The 10,442-nt window shown below is 44.8% G+C and overlaps 1 protein-coding gene across 19 annotated transcripts in view; it reads right to left on the bottom strand.

Annotated features, from left to right (window-relative positions):
• FHIP1B (FHF complex subunit HOOK interacting protein 1B) overlaps positions 1-10,442 on the bottom strand; it is a 166,190-nt gene that overhangs the window by 15,548 nt on the left and 140,200 nt on the right. For 5 of the 19 annotated variants that reach the window (XM_064577043.1, XM_064577042.1, XM_064577041.1 and 2 more), the window contains exons 1-3: positions 6,778-6,895; positions 3,121-3,299; positions 2,586-2,749 (exon numbers count right to left, since the gene is read on the bottom strand). The exons of 1 other annotated variant lie outside the window; for it this stretch is intronic. The gene's annotated coding sequence lies outside the window, so the exon portion shown is untranslated. Of the gene's footprint in view, positions 1-2,118; positions 2,245-2,585; positions 2,750-3,120; positions 6,389-6,766; positions 6,918-10,442 lie in introns of those variants that run through there. 13 more of the 19 variants (XM_045894258.3, XM_045894257.3, XM_045894252.3 and 10 more) reach the window with 11 other exon arrangements.

Genomic DNA, 10,442 nt, shown 5'->3' on the forward strand with positions numbered 1-10,442 from the left:
AAGCACTATATGTAGTAGCTCATTTAAACCCCATTAAAACTCTAGATGTACTAGTATCTCCTTTTTACACATGAGAAAATCAAAACCTATGAGGGTCAAATAAACTGTCAAAGTTAGCCAACTGGTAAGTAGCAAGACTGGGATGCAAATGCAGATCATCTGCATTCACTTAACTTGAACAAACAAGACCTGACAAATGGCTGGAGGATAAGAGAAGACCCTAATATGAAGTAAAGAGATTCAGTAAAAGATAATGCCATTAATAGGTGAGGAACACATAACAAAGGTGTTTTAGAAAAGAGGATGAATACGCTTTGTTAAGCTTTGAGACACATTATGCTATGAGACACCTATAGGATATCCATGATGTCTAGAAAGCAAAGAGAAATATTACACTTGAGCTCGAGTGAAATCAAGACTACAGATATATATCCCAGAGTCAATAGCTTATAGGTGATAGATGAAGCTATGGAGATGGATGAAATCATCCAAAGACAACAGCAGACCTTGAAAGGAGCTGAGGGTGACATCCTGGGGAAAACCAGAAATTAGGAAAGCAAAGGAGGAGTGTCTTTGAGGACTGTGAAGCTAGCCAGAAATGGAAGGAAAAACCAAGAAATAATGATAATCTAGAAATTAAGGTAAGGAAGTTTCCAGAAAGTGGAGATTGCCATAATGTATGATCTACAAAGAGACTAAGCAGAATGAAGATTAAAAATGATCAGTCAGTTTTAGCAATCAAGTTTTACATAAACTTAGGAAAGTAATTAGTTAAAGAATGACTAAGGCAAAAAAGTGTAACATGCAATACAGGAAAGTCAGTGACACAGGAAAGGATGAAAATAGGGCAATAGCTTAAAGAAGCTAGGAGGGGTGGGAGGTAAGGAGTCAAAAGAAAGAGTTTTTATCCTTTGGTTTTGTTTTATTTTAGGATGGAGAGCCTCAAGTATGTCTGTCAAGTGAGGAAAAGTAGTATGAAGAAAGTAACAGGTTGTGGATAAATAAGATGGGGATAACTGACAGAAAAATCAGATAGATATAGGACTAATCTGAGAAAAAGAGGTATAACACTTTCTCTGAGGAAGGAGGAAAATAGTAATAAAGGATGGGTGCCAGTTCAGGTAAATCTGAAATCTGAAACAGGGACGCTAATATCTACTACCACCCTCCACCCACCTAACCTTCCCTCACTCACTCACCCAAGAGAGTGGGGGTGGCAAAGAAGAAGAGTGAGAAGGTGGTAGAGCCACAAAACGGATGCTCGGTCTTTCCACACATGGTTTCCTATAAACCATCAAATAGTCATACACTCTAGCAGCTACCAGCAGCAGGGTTGTACTGGAAAAGGTACTTATCTGTCCGCCCAAGTCCTTAAGCATGGGCTGGGGAAAGCAAAGCCAACAGTTGAGAATACTGGTAAGAAAGGTCCCCTTTTAGTAGCACTCTCACTGCTAGTAGCCCTGGAGACTGCATCTCCCCTTGCTGGTTTCCTTAAACTCTACCCATGCCTTTGTAAATATAATCCCTTTATTAAATTCTTCCCAAACCAAATGTGTGCGACCTGCCCCCTGCAAGGACCCTAACCGGTACAAGAGCATTACTGGTTAGAGAATGCTTTCTCAATCATATCTCATTTGAGGACTGAAAATAAATAGAGGACCTAAGGTCAAGTAAGAGTAACACAAAGTAGTAGGTAAAACAGGAGCTCCAGTTTGAATCTCAGTCCACCATTTTCCAGCTGTGTGACTTTAAATAAATCACTTCACACATGGGAGCCTCAGTTTCCTTATCTATAAATTCCTGATGAAGTACTGTTACTGTTTTAAAAAATAAAATAACCTATGTAGCACACCAGGCATATAAAGCAGGTGCTCTGTAAATAACATTTTCCTTTCTCCCTTCCCTCTCCCGATCCTATCTGACCAAGGTACTCTCACCTCTGACTGAGAGATCTAACCTGCTCTCACATGTCCATCCCTACCACCCCACACTCATACTCTGATGAGCTGAAGAAGAGCCAAGCATCCAGTCTCAGCAAAGTAAAGCCTTAACATGTCCAAAACTAAACTGCCTTCTGCTCCTAGAACTCAATTCCAAAGATTAACAACCAACTCCTACCTTGCAATATAACTGGGGTGCCCACTTCTGCTTCACTGCTTGACCAACAAAGGGCACTGCTCACAGACCCAAGCAGGATAGCCTCCAGGACCTTTCTTCATCCCCCCATCTCCAACTCTCAAAGACCTCAAAGAGAAGAGCCACACTGAAATCAGTGTCTCAGAACACAAAAGCTAACACTTAACCTGGGCCCCCTTCACATACTGCAAAAACACAAAAGAAGACCATAGCTTGGTGTTCCTGTCACCTACTTAAGACTCTCATTCCCTGCTAACTGTGCAAAGTTCAAAACGAGACAAAGAGAATGGAATCACCACCCTATTACTGTGCCCTTTCCTCTCATTGCAAAGTCTAGCAAAAAGAGTAGACCCCTCTTCCCAGATTTACTTTTAGGCTCAGCCACAGGGGAAAAGGGGGAAGAAAGAGTTGATCTTTAGACCCACAAACAGCCAAGGCCAGTCACTCACCTTACAGCACAAAATACAGCCTTACAGGCACTTTCAGCAAGGGTATCCACCAACCTCAGAATAGCAGGCACAGGGCAGGAAGTGGCTCAGCCTTCCTTATGAACCTTTGCCCTGGGAGAGGTAAGAGAGGGAGGGAGCTGAGAGCAGGGATACACCTGCAACACCTGCAGCAGACAGGGAGAGACCAAAATGATCTTTCAAGAACAGGTCAGTAAAGTCCTGAGGTTCTCTCCCATTGTACAATGGTTCTTCCTAGGCAAGATGACTGATTACCGACATAAGAGGTATGAATGAGCCATTACCTTAAATACTCAAGTAGAAAGATCTGATTAAAACCTCATAGGAGTACGAAAGGGCGGGGGAGGGGAGGGGAACCTCACAGGAGCCTACTAACCTAGAGCTCAGCTTACACATATCCTCCCCGCTTGTCCATCCATCAGCCTACATATATAAGACAAATGGGCTATCAATGTGTGGTCCCAACTCACTCCCTCCCCTCTCCTCAAGAACCTCTGCTTCTTGCAGGGAATCTCACCTGACTCCAGCACAGCCTTTACACAACGTGAACCTCAATCACGGTGACTCCCCTTTACAGCAGTGAATCTCCACGTCACACATGGCTCTTTCTCCACCCCTCTTGGGTGATGATGACAAAGAAGATGTCAAAAAGAGGAGGAGAGAATGAACTAGATCCTAAAGAACAAGGAAAGTTCACTGGGCAGAGAAGAAAAAATATTCTTAGTAAGGGAAACAGCTATTACAAAGATCTCAAGGCTCAAAACAGTAACATGTTCGTTAGGGAACTGTGAACAATTTATTCAAGCTAGAACACAAAGTAGGGAGTGGCAGGAGATGAGGCTGGAGAGGTGAGTTGAGGCCAAATGATGCCATATTAAGGAATTTGGATGTTGTCCTACAGAACACAAAGAGCCAAAAGTTTTTAAGCAAAGGAGCTCCATGATTACATTTGTATTTTTAGAAAGACCATTCTAGGGACAGACTAGAAAAGAGCAAGTCTGAAGGCAGGAGACTGTTGCGGGGTGGGGGGGTATCCAGATGAGAGAGGAGGCGAAGTAAACTAAAGCTTTAACAGTCGAGATGTAGCCATGGAGATGAAGAGGAAAATAATTTAGAGAGAAACATATTAAGATTTTGGTGAGTGATTAAATACAGGGGGTGAAGGAGCAGAAAGAATGAAGAGGACACTGAAGTCCTTGCCTGGACTGAGATAGAGCATGTGATACAACAGCACACTCTCAGAGCAAAGACACTGAGTGCTGTTTTGGATGTATAAATCTGTAATACCTGTGCAGATATATGGTAGACCATGGACTATATATGACACAGGGAGAGACTACATCCCCATAATATGCTTTTGTATTTCACTCTCTCTCTCTAAACTGAAATCATCTTCTCATGTATCTACCTCTCCCAACCTGACTGCGAATTCCTTGAGACCTCAGAGGACCGTGTCTTATGTATCTTGTTATCTCATAAAATGTAAGCTTCATAAGGACAGACTACATACTGAAAAAGTATGTGCTGAATGAATAAATGAATTAACATATGAATGAATGAACTTGCTCTCCCAGCACTTAGAGTGCCTGGTGTATAGCAGATATGGAATAAACGGTTACATACAGCACTCCAAACATGTTTCTATTTCTACATCACTACCCTCATTTATGTTACTTCTTCTGAGATCTACCACTGGGCTGTATGTCTAAGTCAAAATCCATTTTACTTCCTGCACTACTATTTCAACAGAGTTCAATATAGCTTACCAAACCCAGTGCTTTCTCCAGAACACCCAAGAATTTGGACAGTCCCTAACAATGCTCTGACGACTTGACTCATCCTACCACGACCACAGTGTGATCCAGGTATTAAGTATACCTGTTCCCATGTCATTGCCACAATATTAAACAGAACCCTCATCTCTATGTCACCCTCAAAGTCTCTTTAACTCTTTTGGAACCACATTAATACTACAAATCATAAAAACTGCTTTTTGCCAGTATAATGTCCTCCGAGTCATCACAACTCTTCCCATACCTAAGGTGCCATTTCGTCCACATGGCTCTCACTCTCTGCTACAAACCTTCTTTCCCCAAGTCACCCACTCTCAGGAAACCAAAGTTTGGGTTCAGCTTTGCCACTTTATCACTATGTGACCTCTGGTTTATGAATTTGATTCATCATCTATACTGCACAAAGTATGTAAACCCAGTGAAATGTGAGACTGAATGAATGCTGTTCAAATGTCAGAAGTTATCTAGAATTAGTCTAAACACAGGCTTTCTCAACCATAACAACAACAGCCACGCTTCATCACTCTAAATTTCTCCATTTCAGGAACTAGTAAAAATAATTTCTAAAAAATTTTAAAAATAGGCTTGTTACTTATTTTGGCAAATAAGACCATTTCTTTAAAACCCACCATCTACTGTCACCATTATTTCATCAGTCAGAAAGCACTTTAACACTAAAAGAATAATCTCAAAATGAACTTATCTTTATGAAAAACTCATATTTCATGTTATTTTTCTCTCCTTCCTCCTTGGATGGATGAAATCTTTATCATGAACTGGCACTATCCTTGGCCCAGTGTTTAGGAATCACTGCTCCAAACCCTGCTATGATACATGTTGGTTCTACAGGGTTCTGCCCATCAGGGTAGATGGTCAAGGGTTCCACTAGCATGAAAATGTTTGGCCTCCAGAGAGAAGCAATGAAAACATACCATGGGTCCGAACAGAGGCTGAGCCTCTAGAACAGAATGGCAACTTGGGCTTGGGCTATCCCTAATTTTCAAGAGAAGAGTCTGGATAGGAAAGGCCTAAATCTCCCTGAGGTTGGGGAAGGTATCTGGGCTCTGTGGTCGACTGTCACTAGAGAGGAAAATTTAGTGGTGGGAAAGTGAAGTGTCCATTATAACTGAGTGCTAACCCAACTGTCTAGAACTTTTAAAATGTTCTTGTGAGTGTGGGTTGGCAGAGAGAAAGGGACCTGCAAAATACTAATAAAGTAAACCCCAAAATGTGTCATGGACAGAGGAATGAGTTGCAAAGGGATAGGAGAAAACTTCTGGGGGCAGTAGAAATGTTCAGTATCTTGAAAGTGGTGATGGTTTCACAGACGTAAACATATGGCGAAACTTATGCACATTTTAAATATGAGCAGTTTATTGTATATAAATTTACCTCAATAAAGTGGAATTTTTTTTAACTGTAAGAAACTGAGGGCAAAGCCATTCTGTTTGAGAGCCTAAATATAGTGTTGTATGTAACAAACCATGTGACTCTCATGAAAGTAGAATTAGCTACTGAAAATGGTTAGGCCAATTTAGATGACAACCATAAGAGCCCCACAGCTAAGCACAGGTGAGGAGCAGCATCGGAGTAAGGCTGCCCAGAAGCAGTGGAGAGAAAACAAACATAGGCTGTCGCAGGCAAAAGAAAAAAGAAAAAAAAACCTCCATGAGAGGGACCATCTCCAAGTTTGGAGTCCCAAAGAGGAACTTGAGAAACCGGCAGTTTCAGTGATTACTCTGGTTGAAAACTAAGCCCCAAAAATAATTTTCATTATCGTAATTATTACTGCCCATGACGCCTTCATTTTTCTGTCCTCCAAAAGCCAAGTGCACAACATTTCCATCCAAGCTGTCCTACTCGGTCTGAAACTAGGCAGGACACTGGGCAGGACAGTCCATCGAAGTAGGCTCCAGAACCAACCTCAACCTCATCCGAGCCTCACAATCCTCATTCCTCCCCTCATGCCCTAGCCTCAACTCCCTCACCCATTCCCCACCAGCCCGCACGCTCCCGCCTTTGCCCTTTACTCTCCCCTCCCCGCAGAGGCCCCACTCTGGCCCCAGGGTTGCCCTCACCCCTGCCCACAGGTGCTTCAAACCCCTCACTAAACCGTGTTCACAAGTCCCTTTCCCTTGGCTCCTCGAAAAGCACCCCCAGCCCCTCTTCTTGCCCAGCTCCGCACTTGCCCGCTCACCCTTAGGCTCTGAAGCTGCTCCCCTACCTTAGACACTCACACCCGGCCCCTTACCACATGCCAGCCCCTCACCCTGTCCCCTCATAACCAGTACAGTCACCAAATCCGGTGCCGTCATTCCCCAGTCCCTCAGCCCCTCACGGGCCTCTCCGGGCCCTGCGGCCCATACTTGCCGTTCACTCACAGAACCCCGATCCTGACCAGGCCCGATCGCCGCAGCCCCGCTAGGTGAGTTCAGGCCGCCGCCATCGCTCCTCAGGCGCACCAGCCGCGCCCCGCCCCGCGCCACACGCAACCCGCGCCCCCGCGCACCCCACGTAACCGCCCAGCGACGCACCGCTGGGCAGTGGCGTGCCAGCTCATTGGCTGGACCCGGCCAGAGCCGGAGCGCCGATGCTTGTTTCCTGGCAACGGCCGAGCGCCGGGGCGGGGTCGCCGACGGCATTCCGAGCGAGGAGTACCGCCTCTTCCCTGGGTCCCGCCCCTTCGTTCTGTAAACCCCGCCCCTCCGAAGGACTCCAGCGTGTCATAGGGAAAGACTTCTGAGGAGGCGGAGGCCCGTAGGGCGGGGGCGGGGGCGGAGCCTGAGGAGGAAAGGTCGAACCAGAGGGCAGAAGGCGGGACCTAAGGAGGGACGCGACTTGAGGAGGCACGGAAAGGCCAAGAGCGGGGCTTAGGAGAGAACAGAGGCTGGAAGACTAGCGTGGGGGGCGGGGCCAATGGCCCTGGGCGGTGCTTAGGGTGGAAGAGTGGGCTGGACGGGGCGGAGCTAGCACGAAAGGTAGGTCTGAGGGGAGGAGTCAGTAGGTACGCGGGGCCTGTGGAAAAGCTGAGCCCACGAGAGGGCTGACTGCAGACTAGGTCGTTTTTGCCCCATCTGCGCGCACGGCTTGGACTGTACCCGGCCGATGACCGCCCCTTCCTAGCTTCCCCAACACCAGCTACTCCGTGATCCGCCTTGGACACCGTCTTGTTCTTTAACTCAAGGAACACGGAGTAAGCACCTCCACGCCAGGCAGGATTCCAGCCAGATCAATTAGAACCCATATCTGCCCTGCAAGACCTCAGCGCTTAAGGGAAAGAAGGGCAAAAGGGGCTTAGGGAAACCTTCAGGAGTAAATGATGTCTGAGCAGAGAAACAAGCAAGAGTGTGGTAAACTAAGAGAAATGAAAGTTTCAGATCAGTTCGGTGGTTTAGTTCAAACTATTCCCAATGTTAATTCCCTGGTTTTGATCATTGTACTCTGGTTATATAAGATGATAACAGGGGAATGTGGCTAAGAAGTTTACGGGAACTTTCTACACCTTTTTTGCAACTTTCTGTAAGCCTGAAATTCGTTTAAAATAAAAAGTATTTAAAAAGAAAAAGAAATGGATCAGCCCATACCAAGGCAAGGAAGAATGAACAACAGGGGGGAGGTGCTTTGGGAACTACAATCAGTACAGCACGTCTGGAGCCCAGGCAACATGCAAAGGAAACACTAGCGATGAGGCTGAAGACATGAACAGAGGTCAGGAATGGGAGATTTGTATGCCATGTGAAGGAGTTTAGATTTTATCCTTGGGATAACAGAGAACTATAAAGAATTTTATACATGGTCAAATTGGTAAGGCCCAAACTGAAGTAGTAAAGTTACAGAGAAATGGACATGTGGACATTAGAAGGTAGGGCACCAGGGCTTGATGCCTGGATGCATATGAAAGGAAAATCAAAGGATTAAAAACTGATGCTTAGTTTATATAAGTTCATTCACAGGCAAAACTCAACTATGGTATTAGAAGCAGGCTAGTGATTATGCTTGGAAAAGCAAGGACTGGAAGGGGGCAGAGTGGGGTTCTTATGAGTGCTGGTTACATGGGTGTGTTCACTTTATGAAATTCATCAAGCTGTATACTTAGGAAATGTGCACTTTTTTAATATATGTTTGTTCTGGCTACCATACTGCATAACAAATCATCCCAAACTTAGTAGTGTAAAACAACGACTATTTCTTTATGCTCACAGATTCTGGGAATTCAACCAAGACACAGCAAGAATGGTGTATCTCTAGTCCATGATGCCTGGGGCCTCATATAAGATACCCGAATGCCTGGGGGTGACTTGAGGCTGGTGGCTAGTGTCATCTGAGGCTTCTTCACTCTTCTTCACATGTCTGATGCCTGGGTGGTACAACTCAAAGGCTGAGCTCAGCTGGGACTGTCAAACACAGTACAGAGACATGACTAGTCTTTGTGGCTTGCACTTCTCACAATGTGGCAGCTAGGTTCCAAGAGGGAATATCCTGATGGGGAGCTTCCAGACAACGAGCATTCCCAAGTGAACCAGAAGGAAGCTGCATAGCCTTTTATGATCCAGCCTCAGAAGTCACTCCTGCTATATTCTATTGGTTGAAACAGTCACAAGGCAGGAGTGTCAAACTGCCATAATGTCATACAATGTCATACAATAATAATAATGATAGTAATAATAATAAATACTAGTGCTAGATGTTTGGCCTGAAAGACCAGAAAGAGGGATTATAAGAGAAAGAACAGATGAAGGAAGATAATGAGCTCAATTATAGACCCAATGGGCTAAAGGTGACTGTGGTATATCCAAGTAAGGATATCCAGCGAGCAGTTAGTGGTATAGATGGGTCTGCAGCTCAGAGTTTCTGGGAGTCAGTAGATGGGAAAGAAGATCCTGTGGGCAATCAAGATTGGCCAGAGAGAGCCAGGAGCATGGAAAGACAGGAAGGCCTAGGTCAGAGTCTTAAAAACGCCAACACAGAAAGGATGGACAGACAAGCTTATGAAAAGACTAAGAAAAAATAAACAGAAAACCAAGAAATTATGGTGTCACAGAAGCCATGGGAAAAGAGGATTTCAAAAAAAAATAAAATAAAATGTTGGGGACTGTAGACATTTCTTCCATGAAACTCTCCAAAAATACATATCTGACCATACCACTTAACTATGCAAAACACTTCGTAAGTTCTCCATTGTTTTAAGATAAAACCCCAGCTTTATAAAATGGCTGAGAAAGCTCTCCCTGGGCTGTCCTCTTGTCCTCCATTCAGCTTCCTCTCACACCCATAGCCCCTCATGATCTCTACAGAAACCAGTTGATGTCTCCCAGTCACCCATGTTTTTAAAGTCTCTATGCCTTTGCACACTCTATGCACTTTGCCTCTACTGCTCTTTATTCTCCCATCTCTAGACCTAACTCCTATTCATCCTACAGAACCCAGGCTCAGTTGGGACCCTTCTTATAGTGTAAGAGCCTTATGTATATCCACCTAATAGAGTACCCATCAAACTGATATGTAACTGCCTATCTACCTGACTATTTCCCCTACCAAACTCTGAATTTCTAGAGGGCAGCGAGTGTGTTTCATTCATCTTTTATCCCCAATATTGAGCATAATATTGGCTTGGCTCATAGCAGTTTTTCTGATTATGACCTGTTGACTGAGAAAAGATGATAGAAGTGAAAGGGCCATCAGGTTGAGGGATAATTTTCAGGATTTTTTTGTTTGTTTTGGTATGGGAAAGATTTAAGCATGTTCATAGAAAGGGAAAACTGAAGGAGGTTGGGGATCTAGATAACACATGGAATAGCTGATGGGATCAGGTACTAGAGGTAACAGGAAAGGAATGAGGCAAAACCTCCACAGAATGGCCCCCATCACACTCATCCAGTAAGAATGAGGTAAGGTGGGGGGTGCCTGGGTAACTCAGTCGGTTAAGCAGTCCGACTCTTGATTTCGGCTAAGGTCAGGATCTCGGGGTCATGAGATCAAGCCCCCATCAGTCTTCATGCTCAGAGAGTCTGCTTGGGATTCTCTCTCTCCTTCTCCCTCTGCTCCT

This window comes from Mirounga angustirostris, unplaced genomic scaffold (genome assembly GCF_029215605.1).
Source record: "Mirounga angustirostris isolate CCGP_5_RB_7025 unplaced genomic scaffold, mMirAng1.0.hap1 SCAF_13, whole genome shotgun sequence".
Taxonomy (NCBI): domain Eukaryota; kingdom Metazoa; phylum Chordata; class Mammalia; order Carnivora; family Phocidae; genus Mirounga; species Mirounga angustirostris.